A 15928-nucleotide genomic window follows, 5' to 3' on the forward strand; every position below is an offset into this window, starting at 1 on the left:
GGAAGAAGAATCAGCGTAGTTCAGAGCACCTCGTAATTAAGGTTGGTAATCATCCAATTAGCATCCTCACCAATAGAAAATGTTAGAATTCATCAGAGAAGAACAAAGACAAATGCAGGTGACATCAGAGCTTTAGGGTAAGAGTCACACAAGGTTGCCCTCATGAGGCAGTTTTCTTAGTGGTCGGAGGGAAGATAGGAAGAAAAAAGAGTTACAGGTGTCCGGAGTAATTCCCTTCGTGTGCAGGTTTGTTGCTGTTGATCTGCTTAAATAGCCTAGAAGACACACATGTGCTGTTTCTAAAATGCAGACCGAAGTCCTGCGAGCTTTCCTGCAGCTTTTTGATGGAAAGGGGATTTACAGTTCTGTCCTCTAAACCTCAACTACGTGTGTTTTCAGCCCCATTTTTGGCCTGTGGTTGGCTAGCTCTGTAAAGTGCTCTGGCTCCAGTACTTGAACTTCATGTTGCAAAGGGTAAATTTGGCGTTATCTGCTTCCTCCAAGTTCCATGACGACTTCCTTAATTTGTTGTTCTCTTTGTGCCCTGGGTAGTAAATTCTTACCGACAGTGGAGATTGGCTCCTGCACTCTTAAGCCTAAGCACCAAGGTTGTCTGGAACCTTATGCACAGTATTCCCAACAGCTCTATCACAGGTTAGTTTAATGTTCACTGTAATGAGGTATTGTTTTCCCTATGCCTCTTATTCCTTCTACAGGATATTATATTTGTTGAGATACAGCCTGGAGCCAGGGAACAGAGCAGAGAACCCAGGCCCTTAGAAGGGTAAACCTGCTGGTTGTTCTCAGCCGTCAGGTTACATTTGTGGCTTTCTAGACACTAAGTAAATAAAAACAACGGGAAATCTTTGGAGAGCCTCATGGTGGATATCAGGAAAGATAGTTTGGTGTTGTATATGAATATTCACTAAATCTATTTCTGGGTCAGCCTGTGTTGGGGACATTAAAATTACCTACATTTCAAAGGTTAACAATGCAACTAAACTAAGCCAATGTAAGTTTAGGCTTAAACATACAGAGAAGAGGAACTATTTCCCACAAGCTAATGGTCGGCAAGACCTAATGGAATGAGTACATGTGTTGAACAATGCTGTAAAAATCACAATAACAAAAGCAGTCAGACTTAAAGCTTCATTTTACTAACCTCAGACACCAAGTTGAATATCCATGTGGGAAGAAGCAAACACCTTATAAATAGATATTGTTGGTGCTAAACCTATACTTACCCCAGCTCAGGGAAAAAGAAGTAAATAGATATGGTGAAATGATTTCAAATGGTTCCAAGCCATCTCCCTTACTTTACTCTTAAACCATCCCCAGATAATGAGATTTTCTAAGTCAGTTATTGTGTTGAACAAAGGACAGTGATGAAAAATAGTAACCAAAGGCATTTTCAAATGAGTGAAACAAGATATGCTTCTTCAAATATGAAGAAATCTCTCAACATAAAACCATTTAACAACTTTTATAAAGTTTAGGAATTAAGCAAAGACATGTGGTAAAGGACAACTGCTTCAAAATTGTAGCAATGCCTCAAAGTTCCTATTTGTAGGCTGATGGTCCTAAGGAGATACATTAGGACCTCGTAGATTAATGCAATCTTCAGTGCCATTTAATCCTAACAGGGACCAGGAAGTTTAGCATTATCTATGTAGCAGGCCAAAAAGCTGCCAAGTCCTTGTATACAGAGAGAATCAAGTATCACACTGAATTACTGACCTGGTAGTTAATGATCCACTATCCGCCAGCCACTTTTCTTTACAGGAGCATTCTAACTGTTTCTCAGCATCCACCCATACGTTTGGTCCCTCTATGCAACTGTAGGCAACCTCAATTCCATGTTCCCTCACAGCAACTCTTTGGTCTCAAGCTGTACCATGTGGAGAGAGGATTTTATGAATCTCTTGCCAAGGATCTTTCAGGTCAAGGTCAAGCCATGGATCTTTCACACTATGCCTTCAAGAGACCAGCATCCAAAGTGACTGTTCAAGAGACCCAGAGGGTCACACCTTAGTAGTAGAGCTAAACCAGCTCAGAATAGAGACTACTCCAGATATACCCTTAAACACTTCAAAAGAAGCCATGAAAGGATCAAACCAATCTGATCTTCCAGGACTTTAACTACCTTCCAGAACAAAACCAACATTCTTTAAAGGAGGATAGCTAAGTTCAGATACTCAATGACCTAACAACTCCATGTTCAGGATCCAAAAAAAATAACTAGACATGCCAAGAATCAGGAAATATGACCCATAACCAGGAGGAGAAAAAGAGTCAATAGAAAAAGACCCACCAATGACAGAGATGGTGGAATTAGTATTCAAAGACAATGAAATAGCTATTACAAACATGCTCAACATGTTTAAGGATCTTTAAATAATATGAATATAATCAGGAGAGATAGTGAAGACATAAAGAACCAATTGGAACTTCTAGAGATGAAAATTAAGATATCTGAAGTGAAAAAATACACTTGGTGGGACTAACTGCAGCTTAGACATGGAAAAAGACCAGTGAACCTGAAGATGTAGCAGTACAAACTATTCAATCTGAAACATTAACTAACTAACTAACTAAATCAGGCCTCAATGACCTGGGGATAATATAGAGTGGTTCATTATATGTTTGACTGGAGTCCCAGAAAAGTGTGTGTTGGCAGGAGGAGAGGAGAGGGAGACAGAAAGATATTTGAAGAAATAATGGCTGGAAAACTTCCAAATTTAATAAAAACTATGAACCCACAGATCTAAGAACCTTAAGGAACCTGAAGTAGCACAAATACACACACACACACACAGTAACATCAAAGCACATCAAAATCAAATTTCTGAAAGACAGTGATAAAGAGAAAATCTTAAAATCAGCCAGAGGAAAAAGGCACATGGTGAACAGAGGAATAAGGATAAGAATGAGGGCAGATTTCAGAAATGATGCAAGTCAGACGACAATGGACATCTTTAAATTGTAGAATGAAAAAAAAAATACTGTCAACATAGAATTCTATATCCAGCAAAAATCTTCTTTAAAATTTTTACCTTAAGGTGAAATAAACACTTATTAAGACAAACAAAAGCTGAGGGGCTTTGCCAGTTAAAATCACTATAAGTATTGTTAGAGGAAGTTCTTTAGATAGAAGAAAAATAAAACCAGATGGAAACTTGGATCTAACAAAGGAATGAGGAGTACAAGAAATGGTAAATATGTGGGTAAATATGAAAGTATTTTTTCATTTTTAAATTTCTTCTATGACTAATTAACTATACAAAGCAAAAATAACAAACATGTTGGGTTCATAACTTATGCAGAAATAAAATGTATGACAACAATAGCACAAAGGATGGAAGGGGAAAATGGAAGTATATTGTTATAAGGTTATTATACAATAGTCAAATATTATTATTTAAAGTAGACTTGGTAAGTTGAGGATATGTATTATAAACATTAGCACAACCACTAAAATCTAAAAGGTAGAGGTATAGCTAAGAAACCAATAGCAGGAAATAAAGGTAAAAAATAAACAGAGAACAGATGGGATAAATAGGGAACAAACATCCAGATGGTAGATTTAATCACAACCATTACATGTAAATGGTTACAAACACTCGAAATAAAAAGAATGAATTAGATCCAGCTGACTGGAGGGAATTCCTGATGCCCTGTGAAGTGGAAAAACAACATACAGAGTTGCTGTTAGCATTTGTTTATCTATGAGTAGTAGGAGGGAGAGGTGAGGGAAAAACAGAAGGAGACTGACAAAATGGAAACATATGCATGATAAAATAACAAGAAGTGTTAAATAGAATCTATGACAGTGTTGTTGATAATAAAAATGTGTTCTGAACATAGACCAGGACTAGAAGATGACACGAACAAGTGAAAACACTGAATTGACCTAGGATGTGATTGTGGTTAATTTCATTCTTAGATTCTCGACCTTCCGTATAGCTTTTATAACAAAATATTAAAATTTAAAAATAAATGTATGAAGTTTGAAGATACAGAAAATCATGACCCAAATTCCTTTTATAATGAGTGGTTCTTTGACTCTCTAGTTTCGTGGAAGGAAAGTGAGTGAAGACCTTTTGTGCAATAATTCTCCCAAGATAGTTCCAGCCCTGTAAATGCTTTAGCATCTTATCTGGTATTAGCACAGGGCACTGGCTGTTGTTGTAGGTAGTCATTAAACATGGCAAGAAACTCCACCTGAAGCGAGAGTCGGTCAGAGTTCTTTGGTTGCAGGAAGCAGGAACTGGCTTTGGCTGACTTAAAGAAAATCATTGGGAAGACCAGAAAATTAGTCTTGGAATTGAGGCAGCTCCAGAAGGAGGAAGCAGAATTCCAGGGACGGTACATAGCAGCCGCAGTCTGGTTGGGTTGCTTCCACTGGAACTAGTGAATTCCAGTCTTACTTCAAACTTACATCAGTGGCGCAAGTGTCAAAGTCCCAGAAAAAAGCACTGGACTCATCATGTGCTCACTCTCTAGATACACTAGGACCTACTAGGAGGTGCTCAGGACCCTTTAGGATCTTGGTAGCAGGAGGGCTGCTTCCTGTAATCACAGTTCTACCAAAATCACATGCACATAGAGAGGGAAGGCTGTTTCCCCAAAAGAATTCAGGGTGTTCTAAGGAAGGGCTCATGGACACTGGGTGACCAAAACATACCTTTCTTGGTACTGGAAAAAGGAAGAGGAATCATGGGGAAATTTTCACAGGGTTGAGCGTCATACCAAGAATGTGGAGTCTACCTGCAACACAAGATCCCACTGCATTCCTGAGTCTGGGGTCCAAACCGAGGAGGGCAAGGTTTGCAAATGCTTTTGTGCTATGAATCTGTGGGAATTGAATTTATGATCCAAAGCCCAATATAATAGACATGATAAGGCTTGCCTTTAGCCTGAAGGAATTTGATATAGTGGTTTGTGTTGGTGGCTTATTTATAAATATTATATGAATTTTTTCAATATAAATTTCAGTTTCAGTCTCCCATCTCAAGTGCTCCCATAAGTATGTATTAATTATTATGGGTTGGGTTTTTTTTCTGATGGGGCTCTAAAACTGACCGGAAAGAAACCACATTAATACATTTGGGGAAAAGATATTCTAAATATAATAAATGTTGCTGGGTGATATGAAATGATATGGCACGTTTAAATTAAACCTTGAAGAAGAGTATAGGCAGGTGGGCGAGTCAGGAAAATCATTAAGGAAACAAAGCAAACTGTTGAAATTCTGTGCACCACAAAAGAATAGCCATCTTGCAGATGGGCTTATAGTTGAAGAAAGCAATAAATAATCACTGAAGGAGAAAGTAAGGGTTAAATAAAGAATAAATGAAATGGAAATCGGAAATGTTTGCTTTTGAAAACATTTGGACTCAAGATCCATCCCCAGCTTCTCAGAATGATAGGGGCTCCTGTGTGTGCCTGCTCAGAGCGATGCACTTTTCCTCAGAAAGAGAAGTACTATTTACGACGTTTGTGTTAAGAAACTCCAGGGCTCCTACGGAAATGTACTCTGACCTCTTACACAACATTTTTACTTAAGCCAGAGCAAAGGAAATAATGGACGTTGAGAGATCAAATGACTGCCTTCCACTCTGTTCCCTTTAAAGATCAATAATTTTTATGAACTTCTTTTTCTTCTTAAGGAAGCAGCATCTGGCTTCATGGAATTTGGCAGAGTTAAGCATCCTGTTCTAGTTATGTTGATTTTTAAATACAAGTAAGATTGGTAAATGGCAGCTAAAGTTGAACCATCTGAGTAAGAATGAGAATAATGAAAGCCAGTGAGACTGAACCATACATTTTTAGTTAGGTCTTTGTAGGTCATCTTTTCCCTCTCCCACCCGCACTCATACAGATGAAAACATGACGTCACATGATTTGACACAATTTTTCTGTTCAAACATTTGTGGGACCTTTCCATATAATTTCATATTTTGAAGTGCTATTTTTTACACAATTCTTTTATAACAGTGTTGTATGAGGTTAGAATTAACATCTACCATACAGATAAAGTCTGTTATGACAGGACTGATCACATGCAAATATGTGTAGGGGACATGTAGCTGCAATTATGTGCTGAAGTTAATCTTTGGACTAAATTTAGAAAGGTGAAGGATTGGATACTTAGCTTTTAATCCTTTCCTCATCTTTAGAAAATGGGCCCATTTTGAGGCCAGGGCCAGGGTTATGTCTTAGAAATTTGCGCCCATGTGAAGCATGCTTAAGAAGATGATTCTTACCATGAAGGCTCTTAACAGAATTAATCTTAAGCCTGAGTATGACCCAGACATTAGTCTGGGCTTCTAGTGTCACAGGATATTACGTGCACCCAGAATAAAGTAAATTGCTTAATAATGCAATGGGATGATTTGCTCAACAATTCAGTAATAAAAATACCTTTCATGAATACAAGTCATATGACTTATTTCACAAATATTGTCTTAGTTTATCATTCATGTATAATTATTCACAAGGTTTAGATAAGAAAATGAAGCTAGTAGAGGCAAGTCACTTGTCTAAGATCTCATGCTGAGTGAGTGCCTGGCACATAATGATATATTTTGCTAAGTGGATTAATGTTGTAGCAGATCCTTTGTCTTCTGGTCAACTGCTTATGAAATGTACAAATGAAGGCAAGCATAGCTGCCATAATATACAGCAGTGTTGAAAAGAAGAAAAGCATAATAGAAATGTCACTTTTAGAAAAGTTTTGCAGGACTTTGGTAGCCTTTTGTAAGCTAGTTTTGAAAAGATGGCAGGCAGGGGAGCTGTCCTTGGTGCTGAACTTGCCATGAGGCGAATAGGTCAGAGGATGGCCTTAACCAGTTTTCCTACATATTTTCTTCTGGGCTTCTATTACCAATGACAATACTATCAATAAAAATTATATTTATAAAAAATTTTCCGTTTTAAATATTTTAAGGACTTTATAATATTTTTAATTATAGCTTTGTTGAGTTATTATTTAAAAAGGTAAATTTAATGCTATAATTCACTAGATTTTAGTATAGTCACAAAGTTGCGGAATTATCACCACTATGTAACTTCAGAATATTTTTATTACTGCCAAAAAAAAAAAAAAAAACCCACAGAAACCCCTCTCCTCAGCCTCTGGAACCAGGAATCTACTTCCTGTTTCTATAGATTTGCCTATTCTGGACTTTTCACATAAATGGAATCATACAATATGTGGCCATTTGTAACTTACTTCTTTCACATAGCATACTGTTTTTGAGGACTATCCATGTTGTGATATGTATCAATACTTCATTAAGTTTATTGACAAACAATAATCCATTGTATGAATATACCACATTCTATTCATCAGTTAATGAACATTTAAATTGCTTCTCCTTTTGGGCTATGCTGCTGTGAACATCTATGTACAAGTTTTTTTGTGTGGATATATGTTTTCAGTTCTCTTGTGTGTATACCTAGGAATGGAACTGCTGGGTTATATGATCATTTTAATATTTTGAGGATCTGTCAAACACTTTTCCAAAGCAGTTGCCACCAGCAATGTATGAGTATTCCAAATTTTCCACATCCTTATCAACAACTGTTATTGTCTGTTTTTTTAATATTAGTCATCCTAGTGGGTGTGAAATTGTATCTCATTGTGGTTGACTTGCATTTCTGTAATGACTAATGATGTTGAGCATCTTTTCATGTACTTATTGGACACCTGTCATCTTCTTTGGAGAAATGGCCATTCAAATCTTTTGCACATTTTTAAAAATTTGGGTGGTTTTTCTTTTTATTGTTAAGGTGAAAGAGTTTTTTATATATTCTGGATGCAAATCCTTTATCAAATATATCATTTAGAAATATTTTGCTCACACTGTGGGTTGTCTTTTCACTTTCTTGATAGTGTAAATGACTGTTTTCAACACAGTGATCCTTCTCTGATGAAATATTAGTCAGCCATAAAAAAGAATAAAATAATGCCATTTGTAGCAACATGGATGGACCTAGAGATTATCATACTAAGTGAAACAAGTCAGACAGAGAAAGACAAATATCATATGATGTCACTTATATGTGGAATCTAAAAAACAGTGCAAACAAACTTATTTACAAAACAGAAATGGACTCACTGACATAGAAAACAAACCTATGGTTACCAAAGGGGAAGGGGAGAGGGATAAATTGGGAGTACGGCATTTACAGATGCACACTACCACATATAAAATGGGTAAACAACAAGGATTTACTATATACAGGACAGGGAACTATATACAATATCTTGTAATAACCTATAATGGAAGAGAATTTTAAAAAAGGATATAGATATATATATACATATGTATAATCAAATCACTTTGCTGTACACCTGAAACTAATACAATATTATAAATCAACTATACTTCAATTTAAAAATTGTGGAAAAAGAACAACAGAAATACAAAAAAAAAAAAAAAGAAAAAAAAATTCCAGCATCTATGCTCTGAGTAGCTCATTATGAAGGAAGGAACTCATTTACAACATAATTGTTGGCAAATATTATATGAAAGAAAAATTTTAGTGGTTCTCTGGTAAAAGGCTTGCTTATAAAACTGGACGATGCAGAATGTGTGGCATCTGTTCCCTGCAGGAGAAGAGGTATGCCTTACTATAACACTGTACTTTTCTCATTGTGTGGAACCTACTCTCCTCTCAATAAAACAAACTCTGCTTGAAAATGATAGCCAGGGAAAAAAATAATGGAAGCATAGAACTGTTTTATATACTAATAAGTATTAAACTCCTGTTTTCAAATTTTATTCTTTGGCAATAAAATATATTCCTCTCACACAATCAGAGAAAGATTAAACTATTTTTTAATTAGAAAATATTTACATCGGCAAGAGCTTTTCCCCCTTATTGGAAAGCAGAATAAGAAAAAGAGTCTAGTGAGTTAACTGAGATCAATTTTATTCCTTTAAAAAGTTTCAAGGTTGAGAGATCAAGATGGTGTAATAGAAGGATGTAGGGCACACCTCCTCCCACAGACACATCAAAAATACATCTACATGTGGAACAATTCCCACAGAGTACCTACTGAATGCTGGCAGAAGATCTCATACAACTAAAACTACAAGAAAAATAACTATTTAACCAGATAGGGTGAAAGAAAAAAAAAAAAAGGAATTAGGATGGTACCTGTGCCCCTGGGAGGGAGCTGTGAAAGAAGGCTTCCCTCACCCTGGGAACTCCCTTCACCAGTTGGGAGATCATTTGGGACATATAGGGAGCTTCAGAGGCTCACAGGAGAGTGCAGCAACTGGCTTATGGCAGGCAGAACAGAGACAGACCAGGACAGACGGTCCTGGACACCTCACTGCTCTCCCCAGCCCGAGATGTGCATCTGCTGGTGTGTGCAGGATCTTGGTGCTGAAACTCAGGCTTCAGTGGACAGACCTGGGGAGAGGACTGGGGTTGGCTGCAGGGAGATGGCTCGAAGGAGCTGGAGTGTGGTCCAGGTCGCAACTGGGGGTGTGCTCAGGACAGAGCCCAGGTCTGCCATAGCAGCCCCATTGTTAACATGTGCAGGAAGTGAGGGGTAGGGCCCTGACAGAGCAGCCTCATTCTGTGTGTGCCTACAGCAGGCATGGCTCTGCCTATACAAGCTCTGGGAGCATGCAAGTGCCAGTGGGTTGCCAACACGCAGAGGTGGGGCTGAAGTCTGAGCTGATCCCTGGGTCCATGTGACTTTGAAGCAGGGCTAAAATCTGCAGAGCCATATCCCGACAGCTGTATGACATTGGTGATTTACACCGCCAGGGCCTTTGTAAACTTAGCACCTATTGGACATCCAAGTGGATTACTGGTGCTCCCATGGCTAGGGTGGGTCTAGTGTTAGCAGCTGCAGGCTTTGCAAGTCTAAGCATGCAGAGGTGCAGCTGGGGTATGGGCTGATTCCGTAGCACCAAGGGGTAGAACTATGGTGGGTTGCAGTGCCTGACCAACATATTTGTGCTGGTGGCTTTGTGAGCACGGAGCCTAAGGGACATCCAGGTTGGTTGCCAGAATTCCCACAGCTGAGGTGGGACCAAGGGCAGTATACTTTGTGAGCATGCATGGGTGATAGGCAACCCTAGAGAGCACACTTCCAGGTGGAAAGCTCTTATGAAGGAATACTCAGTGGCTCCTCTTGCAGTGGAAGTACTCCAGTACCACCGACCTCAAACTGCAGCTCAGAAACAGATCTGAGAGCTAATACTTCAACAAATAAGGAGCACACCCTGCCCCTGCTGTGACAACCACAGAGCAAAGAGGAGGCCCCACTCAACATCCAGTGCAGGCTGTCGTCACCACAACACCAATCAAGCCCCCTATGAAGGAGACAACACTCAGCACACACTGAGGAAAGATGTGGAAGGCATCCATACTAAAAACAGTCTTCACACCAAAAATATAAGACTCATGCAGGTTACACAGGGATGCTCCCACACCCTCAAGAACACAGTAGGTAAATTCAGAGTCAGAGAAATATAAGAAAAATGAAGAAGCAGAGGAACCAGTCTCAATTAAAAGAACAAGAGAAATCCCCAGAAAGAACAAACAGTGAAACAGACCTCTCCAGCCTACTGGATCACAAGTTCAAAATGGAGGTAATAAAAATACTGAAGGAATTAAGAAAGTCTATAGATAGAAATGCAGATCACGGTAACAAGGAGCTAGAAACTATAAAGAGGAGTCAAGAAAAATTAGAAAATTCATCTGCTGAGACAAAAGCCAAGCTAAAGGCAATAAATAGCAAACTAGATAATATAGAACAATGAATAAGTGATCTGGAAGATAAAATAATGGAAATCACCCAATGAGAACAGCTGACAGAAAGACAAATGAAAAAAAAAAATGAAAGCATTGTGAGACCTATGGGACAATATAAAGCAAGCCAATCTATGCATAATAGTGATCCCAGAAGGAGAAGAAAGAGAAAAGGGGATCAAAAATGTATTTGCAAAAATTATGGCTGAAAACTTCCCAAACCTAAAGAAGGAAACAGATATCCAGGTACAGGAAGCACAGAGGGTCCAAAACAAGATGAATCCAAACAAACCTACACCAAGACATATTATAATTAAAATGGCAAAAGTTGAAGGTAAAGAGAAGAGTCTAAAGGCAGCAAGAGAAAAACAAAGAGTTAGTCACAAGGGAATCCCCATAAGGCTATAAGCTGATTTCTCTACAGAACCATTGCAAGAGAGAAGTGGCAAGATATAGTCAAAGTCCTGAAAGGGAAAAACCTGCAACCTAGGATACTCTGCCCAGCAAGATTATCATTTAGAATAGAAGGAGAGATAAAGAATTTCTCAGACAAGCAAAAACTAAAAGAAGGGGAATGTAAAAAAACAATCCCTTTAAAAATCGTATCCAAAAAAATAAAATACTTATGAATAAGCCTGACTGAGGAGGTGAAAACTTATATGCTGAGAACTATAAAACATTAATAAAGGAAACTGAAGATGATTTAAAGAAATGGAAAGATATCCCATGCTCTTGGACTGGAAGAATTAAAATAGTTAAAATGACCATACTACCCAAAGCAATCTACAGATTTAATGCAATCCCTATCAAATTACCCATGACATTTTTCACAGAACTAGAACAAATAATCCTAAAATTTATATGGAACCATAAAAGACCCAGAATTGCCAAAGCAATCCTGAGGAAAAAGAATGAAGTAGGAGGCATAACCCTCCCAGACTTCAGACAATACTACAAAGCTCCAGTAATCAAAACACCATGTTACTGGCACAAAAACAGACATATGGATCAATGGAGCAGAATAGAGAGCCCAGAAATAAACCCACACACCTATGGTCAATTAATCTTCGATAAAGAAGGCAAGAATATACAGTGGAGAAAAGAGTCTCTTCAGTAAGTGGTGCTGGGAAAGCTGGACAGCCGCATGTAAATCAACGAAGTTAGAACACATCCTCACACCATAACAAAAATAAACTCAAAATGACTTAAAGACTTAAATATAAGACAGGGCACTATAAAACTCCTAGAAGAGAACATAGGCAAAACATTCTCTGACATAAATCATAGCAATGTTTTCTTGGTCAGTCTCCCAAGGCAACAGAAATAAAAGCAAAATTAAACAAATGGGACCTAATCAAACTTATAAGCTTTGCACAGCAAAGGAAACCATAAACAAAATGAAAAGTCAACCTACACACTGGCAGAAAATATATGCAAATGATGCAACTGACAAGGGATTAATTTCCAAACTATACAAGCAGATCATACAACTCAACAGAAAAACAAACAACGCAATCAAAAAATGGACAGAAGACCTAAACAGACATTTCTCCAAAGTAGACATATAGACGGCCAACAGCACATGAAAAGACGTTCAACATCACTAATTATTAGAGAAATGCAAATCAAAATTACGAGATCTTACCTCACACCAGTCAGAATGGCCATCATCTTAAAAGTCTACAAATAACAAATGCTGGAGAGGGTGTGGAGAAAAGGGAATCTTCCTACACTGTTGGTGGGAAAGTAAATTGGTGCAGCCACTATGGAGAACAGTATGGAGGTTCCTTAAAAAACTAAAAATAGAGTTACCATATGATCCAGCAATCCCACTACTAGGTATATATCCAGAAAAGATGAAAACACTAATGTGGAAAGATACACTCACCCCAGTGATCATAGCAGCACTATTTACAACAGCCAAGAAACGGAGGAAACGGAAGTGTCCACTGATGGATGAATGGATAAAGAAGATGTGGTATATATATATATATATATATATATATATATATATATACACATATATACACACACACATACACACACACACATACATACACACACACAGATACACAATGGAATATTACTCAGCCATTAAAAAGAATGAAATAATGCCATTTATAGCAACATGGATGGACCTAGAAATGATCATACTAAGTGAAGTAAGCCCAACAGAGAAATACAAATATCATATATCACTTATATGTGGAATCTAAAATATGATACAAATGAACTTATTTTCAAAACAGAAATGGACTCACTGACATAGAAAACAAACATATGGTTACCAAAGGGGAAAGGGGGTGGAAGAGGGATAAAGCAGGAGTTTGGGATTAGCAGATACAAACTACTATATATAAAATAGATAAACAACAAGGATTTATTGTATAGCACAGGGAACTATATCTTGTAATCACCTATAATGGAAAAGACTATGAAAAAGAATATATATATATATATATATATATATATATATATATATATATATATATATATATATATATATATATATATATATATATAACTGAATCACTTTGTTACACACCAGGAACTAACACAACATTGTAAATCAACTGTACATCATTAAAAATAAAATAAATTTAATTTTAAAAACTTTCAAATATAGCATTGATCCAATACCTACACTGAGTTGAAAAACATCTTCTACCTCTCATATCCCTGAGCTAAAAATATATTTTCCCTCCATGGGTAGTTTTCCATTATTTGTTTCAGTTAAGGGAATGTTCTTCCTCCTGCTAAAAATCAATATTTGCTATCAATATAATTGAAGAATCATTCAAACATTCAAAGTTTAATATGTTCATAAGGGTAAATGATATTTATTAATATTTATTTTTAAATGCTTATTTTGTTGGACAGAAATGAGAGTTATCTAATAGTTAAATTTACAAACATCTGAAATTCACTATTAATTTATTTAGCTTTCAAAGTGTTTTCCCCTAGTATCTTAAAGTCATTACAGGGCCATCTGAAGTACTTTTTACATTTTATCCAAATAATTCCTATGTACATTTACTTTAAAAAATAAATACATACTGGGAGTCAGAAGACCTGAGTTCTATTTTTGATGTCACTGTGATCTCTAGAAGATAGTAAACTGCTGGTTTAATTTTTCATCTTTTGAGGATGCTATATGAATGATTAAAATTGGCTTTGAACTTTTCTCTGCTGATGTCACCAGAATTACAGTAAAGCAAGAATTTTTTTTTTTTATTTTGCTTTGGGTTTTTTTGATTTTGGTTTTTGTCTTTAACCACTGTTCACTACTGGGTTATGGAGAAGACATAGTCTACAACAAAAATCCTCATATAAGAGTCTTCTCAGTCAAGTCACCACTTCAGTTATTACCCTGCCCTAGATAACGTCAGAAAGATGAGAGCTTTACAAAAACACGGGCTCTGTCAGCCTCCACCCTCTCCTTTGTCAAGAATTTCAGAGTGCATGCAGAACTGACAAGCTCACCTGGAGTTCACAAAGCTAAATTCTGGGAAGGACTCACTAGGAATTATTATGACACCTGGGGAACAAAATTTCCTATCACCTGGTGGTCTAGATAATATCACTCTGCTGGGATGTCTCCAAGGGCAACAGTTATAAAGCTCTGGATAATCAGGTAACAATTAGACACTCTGAAATTCTGCCAGAGCTAGCTTCTACTGGAAGAAGAAGAAAATTTAATTTCAATAGAAATTTTTTTTTGCACTTCAAACGAACCAAGCAAATATTTACTTGTTACTAACTCTGTGCCAGGAACCAGGCCAGGTGTGGGGACATAAAGAATGATGGTATAGTCTTTACCCAAAGGAGATCATATTATAATTGAGAGACTAATGGAAAACAAATATTGATAAAGCTGTTTTATTCCTATCTACATTTGGAACCAATATAGGTGGAGAAATTAATTCTCACAGGCAACTGAAGAGTGTAGATGTTATAGTTTAGAAGGTAGGATGGACCAAATCATGAAGAAAGTGGAACGTCACATCAATAATCGTCAATAGGAACAGTCATTTGAATTTTAAAAGAATGACTTGGATGGAAGCATGGAAAATGGAGTGAGATGGAGGAGAGACACCAGGGGCAGGGAGATCAATGGCAGGGCTTAATGACCAATTGGACACAGGAGGTGAAGAAGGGAGAGGAATTTAATAAAACTGGGACTTTTCTGATAACCTATATAAAATAGCATATTTTGTCATTCACTATCCCTTTACTCTGCTTTATTTTTTTTCCCATAGAGCTTGACACTAACACACACACATGCACACGTGCGTGCACACACACCCCCCTGTGTGTTTTACCTAGTGCCCATTTCACCAGTACAATATAAGATTCATAAGGAAAGGGATTTCGCTGTGTTTACTGTTATATCCCCAGTGCCGACCACCAAAACCTACTTATGAAAGGATGAATTAAATGGCTAACTTAAGAGAATAAGTGACTTGCAATATCATCAACTAGGATAGGAAATATAGAAGGAATGGCAGGTTTGTGAGACTTGTGACAGATTCAGTTTGAGGCATGATGATTTTGAGGTGGAACTTCGAGGTAGAATATATGGTCTGGAACTTGATAGAGAAGATGGGGCTACAGATTGATAGTTGGAGGTCATGGGTGCTCGGGTATCAGTAAAAGAACAAATTTCTAACTGAGGAGACGTGATGTACTGTGTGTGGATCTCAGAGTTTTGTGTGACTTCTGGCCGTCAGAACTATCATCTTAATTATCTGCCTCTGGTTCACAGAATTTGTAGGTATGCTTTACAGATGTTAAGGCCATTGGGAATGCTGTTCCTGTGGCCACACCTAACACATACCTGCCTGGCTATCCCTGTCTACTCTGTCATTGACTCCAGTTTACTTTGGAGGTGACAACTTATATATACATTTTCAATTCTTTGGACAGATTTAATATGGTTGGCTGAGCATGTCTGCTCTCTTCCCATAAGCCACTTGAAATAACTGCTCCATTCCCTAAACACAAAACACACACAAACACACACACATGCGTGTGATAAACCTAGAAACTAACAATGAATACAACAGGAATAAGTAATTTGAAAGCTCATAAAAGATGTAATGGCAATGAAGATGTTCTACAGTTCAGTATTTAAGACTATTTGGCAGGC

At 37.4% G+C, this 15928-nt stretch overlaps 1 long non-coding RNA gene across 2 annotated transcripts in view; it reads right to left on the reverse strand.

Annotated features, from left to right (window-relative positions):
- Window positions 1-1135: 1135 nt before the first annotated feature.
- The window catches only part of LOC309654301, a 28658-nt gene continuing 13865 nt past the window's right edge, over window positions 1136-15928 (reverse strand). The window contains exons 2-3 of one of the 2 annotated variants that reach the window (XR_014260119.1): window positions 4685-4767; window positions 1136-1888 (exon numbers count right to left, since the gene is read on the reverse strand). This is a non-coding gene — a long non-coding RNA (uncharacterized lncRNA). The remainder of the gene's footprint in view (window positions 1889-4684; window positions 4768-15928) is intronic. The other variant, XR_014260118.1, reaches the window with a different exon arrangement.

The sequence above is a fragment of the Balaenoptera physalus genome (genome assembly GCF_965194825.1).
Source record: "Balaenoptera physalus genome assembly, contig: HAP1_SCAFFOLD_2595, whole genome shotgun sequence".
NCBI lineage: Eukaryota > Metazoa > Chordata > Mammalia > Artiodactyla > Balaenopteridae > Balaenoptera > Balaenoptera physalus.